The following is a 5,330-nucleotide window of genomic DNA, read 5'->3' on the forward strand; positions in this document are numbered from 1 at the left end:
CACAGCCCTCCCCAACACTCCCTCCCAGCACCACTGCCACACACCCCGAGCACAGCCCCTGCCCCCTCCCCCACCCACATGCTGGGAAGAGCTTGGCACAGCCCCAGTCCCACTGCTTCCCTCACCACGGGGGTTTCACTCTGACAATGTCAGTCTTTCAGGGTGGGTTCAGAGATTATTTCTGTCCTGCAGTTGAAAAATATTGTGCTGAAAACAATCTGTGCCACAAGGCACTTCTCATTTTAGACAATGCACCAGGACATCCTACCACACTTGATGACCTCAGTGATAATGTAAAAGTTGATTTCCTGCTCCTCAATACCACCTCTGTTTTACAACTGATGGACCAGGGTGCCATTGCTGTCTTTAAGGATTATTACATAAGGAAAACATTTGCCCAGGCTGTCAGGGCTACAGGTGGAGAGGGTGTTCTGACCCTAAAAGAATTTTGGAAGGGCTATCATATTCGCAAAACAAGAGATAACATTTCAAGTGCCTGGGAGGAAGTTGCTTCCAAAACAATGAATGGTGTCTGGTGAAAGCTTTGGGAAGACTGTGTCCAGGCTTCCCTAGGGTTTGAGGAACCAGTGGTGACAATTCAGGGCATTATCATTGACTTCGGAAGGAAAATTGGATTTGATGAACGTGAACCTGGGGACATTCAGGAGTTGATAGTTTTGAACAGGGAGGAATTGGGCAACGAGGACCTCATTCAAACAGAACAGCAGAGAACCCATTAAGAGGAGGAAGATGCCAAAGAAGATGTTCAACCAGCAAGGGCCTTAACCAGCAAAGGCATTAACCAGCAAAGGCACGGCTGAAGCTTTCAAATATCATGAAGCTTCTCTTTCCTACTTCAGTGAGAATGACCCTGACATGCAGTGCAGTTCTGCAGTTGCAAGAGGAGTTAACAATGAAGTCAGTTGTTACAAGCTGCTTTATGATGAAAAGAAGCTGCCCAAAGTACAGCTATCAATGGATTCCTTCTTCAGGAAGTGCACAACTCCAGCATCAATCCCTGCAGCCAGCCCTCAAAAAAATCCTCAGCCAAGTACTTCAAAATCCCCTGAAACTGACACTAACCCTGACAGCCCTGATTCCAAGTTCAGAGGGAAGCCCAAAGAGCAAACAGTGGAAGTGAATCTGTGCATACAGTTCATTACTTTATTTTGTAATTTTATACATTATTTCAAAGTTCTAAGTGTTAAATAAAGCATTAACGTACATTTAGATGTCTGAATCCAGTGATTTTATAAGTCTGAGCAGGAAGCCCTGGGAACGAATTCTATTTATTCATTCTAAATTGAGAAAAAAAACAAACAAACAAAAAAACCAAAAATCGCTTGGAAACTGAAAAAGCAGGAAAGCTTGTCTTTTGTTTTCTATGAATAATTTGTTTGTATGAATAAACAGGAAGAAGAGGTAAAGACTAAGTTTGCTGCATAACCCAGTATTTTAAGTTTCTCAGATGGACATGGCTGAAATTATCTATTTAGTTTTTGTTAAAAACAAACACATTTCACATTTACAACTAAAATATTTAAAAATTCAAAAATACATATGCTTTTGTTAAAATAATTATGCATGTTTGTTGTTGAAAAAAATATCCAAAATACATAAGTTTATTGTTTTAGTTAAATGAAACAATTTAAATGTTTGTTGTTTTTGGTGACGCTTGTTGTCCTCCTAACACAGTGAAGCAAAAATATCCCCCACATACCCATGATTAATCTAGTAAATTGGAGATAGTTCACTTCCCAATGACTTCAAAAGTATCTGCTTCAATTAGCTTTGGTAAATAAAATAACAAAATCATAATTCAGTTTTCTGATGTAGCTGCAAAATTAAATCTGAAAAAATATCAAAATGAATCACTGCTTTAAAATGTATAATGCGTACCTTCTAAAAATGAAACCTACATCTATCTCTGAGTTTTGAATAATATGAATGAAGGTTATATCAAACAACAAGAATGCACTTTTTGTAGAAAACAGTGATTAAAATTGACGCTTCTTGACCAGCAATTTAAATAGTAATTTAAATTAATTTGATTCAAATCAAATCCACCCTGGACACATCATTAATGACCTCCATCCCCTCCTGGAAAAGGATGGATGTTTCAGTGTAGCCCTGGGGGACAAACCAATCTGGCTAACAGATAGCCCCCCAATCTCCAATGGCCTGTCAAACAACAGGTTAAATAACTCCTATTCTCACCAAGGCACCAGGCCTTGCAATGGACCCCAATGCAAACTGTGCTCCCTCCTTACATACCACATCATCACTGTGCCAAATAACATGGATTACAGCAGCTGAGGACCATTTACTTTGAACTCTACCATTTTCATATAGATTATCTCCTGCTTACAAAGTGCCCTTTTGCTGTCTACACTGTCAGATGGTGCAATCCCTACATGAAAGACTGAATGAACCCCAATCTGACATCAGGTCCAGGAAGATACAAAGGCTTGTGGCAGGATACTTTAAGCTCCCTGGCCATTACATTGCTGACCTCAGAGTAGCTACTCTTAAACCAAAACACATTAAAAACAAAGTTCGAATGTAGAATTGTGCAACAAGTCATCCACAGGCTGAATTGTGTTAAATACAATCTAAATAGGAACTGTGGGTTCTTACCCAATTACCTAGATTAGCTTCTGTGTCCCTTTTGTGTGGTGGGGCTCTTAACTTACATTCCCCTCTCCCAGTACTGTCCCCCTTTCTTTCTCCCACATTTGGTATTCAAAAGACTATTTGATAGTCTGACTTGTGCATGTCCTTTCACTGCATCTGAAGAAAATGAGCTTAGGCCCACAAAAAATTTTTGCTACGCCTCTCTGATTCACTTAGTTTGTAAGATGCAAATCTCTCCTGCTCTCTGCCTGAACTCAGACTAACACAGGTAATTAGCGGCCAGGTATGCTGCTCATTCCTCCTAAACTGCCTGCCCATGAAGCTGGCCAGGTACTGGCTGGGCTGGAGGGGCCTTGCTGGAATCAGATGTAGAGACTATCCTCTGTGCTCTACAGTCCAGGCCAGGATGGCGGGGACTCGCTGGTCTCAGCTGTAGAAAGCAATGCCTCACGCTTCCTGGTGCTGGCTGGCTGTTACGGTGTACCCAAAGGGACTTCTTCAGGCCTTAACATGTTCTATTTGATCAGTCCTTAGGAGGTAGCTCTTCTAGAGGTAGAGGGAGTTTTGGCTCTATGGCCTCTGACCTGGCTTTCTGACCTCTCCCTCCCCAAAATTCTACCTTGTATCCCCGGCTCCTCCTCGCCTCTGCCCCAGTTTCACTCACACCCCAAACTGAACCTGGTGTCTTGCTCACCTCCGAGCTCTCCCCCTGCTTCGGAGGTCTGCCCTGCCACTTCTGCAGTTGGCCAAGATCAGGTGTAAAGGAGCCCCTCTCTCCCAGTCTCCCTGGGGAAGTCCTCTGCAGCTGCAACTCAACAGGCCCTTCCTCAGAAGCCTGCTTCTCAGCTCCACCCAAGGTTTCTGCACCTGCTGTTGGGGGAAGAGAATGCATAAGTTAGCCCTGGTGCTGCTGGCACTGGGAAAGCCCTACTACTCTCCTGTACTAGCCTGTAACTAAGGCAGCTGGAGACTTCAGTGCATAGAAGAGGTGGGAGAAGGAAGACTCAGCTCTGGCAATACACCTCTATTGGCATGAAGCTGGACATGACATCCAATAACTCTGTCCCAGGGCAGGGTGGTGATCACAATGACAGGTCAGAGCCTGCAGGAACATCACTCCCCAGGAAAGAAGCTCAAGGAACGTTGGTGCAATGTCACCATTTTAAGGGGAGGAGAAGGGAAAACGCAAGGTTCATCTGCTCTATGGTGTGTGAAGGGTTTCCTGGTGCACTCCGAGAACAGAAGCTGATCTATCTAGCAAAGACAGTTTTCCATTCATGAATCATGCCTCCTGCCACTGGATAAGGTAAAATTACCACTCTTTACCTGCCCTTGGGGAAGGGCCTTGTCCAGGGCACCAGCCCAAGGAGCTTTCATCTGCTGACCCGTCCCAAGGCTCCTTGGTACTGGCGGAAGCTGCAGCAAGACAGGAGTGGGGTGGGTTAACTGTACGTGAACCAGACAAATGTCACTGAGGAAACGCATTTCCCCGACACCTGCACCAGCCCCTTAATGGGCACAGAGGTTTGTGGGAGCATGAGAAAGGGCTGATTAGAATACCGATTAATAGCAAAATCAACCAGCTCATTGATTGTTACTGTGGTAGCACTATAAGGCCCAACAAAGATAGAGCATCTTTCTGCTAGGAGCTGCCCACATGCAGCGAGAAAGATCAGGGACCCCCAACCTGGGTGCTGCACACCCCAGCCACACGGTTACATACATCACGGCCCTGTCATGAGCAGAGGCAGACATTTGAGCATCGTCCCCTACATGCAGGCCCACAGCCTGGCCAGCATCCAGTACCTTACCCAACTCCTGGTTGGGCAGGGGCTCCTCTTTGGGGACATGAGGTGGTTTGTCCTGAAGTTCTGGGGTTTCCCTCTGTCCTGCCTCCCCCATAGGTATGTTCACAGGATAGGCCTTTGGCTGCACCAGCTAGGAATCACATGGTTCCTGCAATGCCTCACTGTGCTGCATCGTGTCTGAGGACATCTCCTTGACTTTCACACTTACTGTGACCTGGGGACAAGATACCTATGTCACTGGCAAGTCAGGCACTGGGAGAAATGGGGCTAGGAGGGAACATCTCCCAGACACATGGAGGTGAGGACAGCAACACCAATGATTAAGACAAAATGATCACTCTCAGCTGGAGCTTCTCATCCTCTACCTGTTTCAGCTAAAACACCCTGATCAGAGCCACTGCCTCGGCACAGGTTTCCACACCACACTCATACTCCCAGCTCCAGATCTCCTGGAGCAGAATGGCCAGAAACAGCCCCAGCTCCACCAGCTCCAGGATTTGTTGCGTGCTGTGGTGCTGGGATCCAGCCAGCACTAGCAGAGCTGCTACAGGTGGCTGCAAACTTCCCACTGTGCTTTGGCCTCCTGGTACCAGACACCATGGAAATGCTGGCATGTCTCTGGGGTGAGGAGATCACCTCCTGGTGCCAAATGTGGTGTCACCAAGGGCAGCTCAGTCTCAGAAAGGGGCTGTATGGCCTGGTTCACCTCCTACTCCTGAACCTCCTGGGGTTGGACCAGCCCCTCCTGCAGCTGCTGTTTGCTCGGCTCTGGTACCAACCACCTCGAGGGCACCCCACTGGTCCTGGACTGGATGACACCAGGGACTTTTTCTGCTCCCTCAGCTCCTACCCGGAAACCTCCTGGGTCCTATTCCTCCATCTTCACCT

General features: G+C 46.5%; 1 pseudogene; it reads right to left on the minus strand.

The window, feature by feature from the left end:
• The window catches only part of LOC109318981, a 14,846-nt pseudogene extending 10,217 nt beyond the window's left edge, over window positions 1-4,629 (minus strand).
• Between the last annotated feature and the right edge of the window lie 701 nt (window positions 4,630-5,330).

Source organism: Crocodylus porosus, unplaced genomic scaffold (genome assembly GCF_001723895.1).
Source record: "Crocodylus porosus isolate Cpor-Errol unplaced genomic scaffold, CroPor_comp1, whole genome shotgun sequence".
NCBI lineage: Eukaryota > Metazoa > Chordata > Crocodylia > Crocodylidae > Crocodylus > Crocodylus porosus.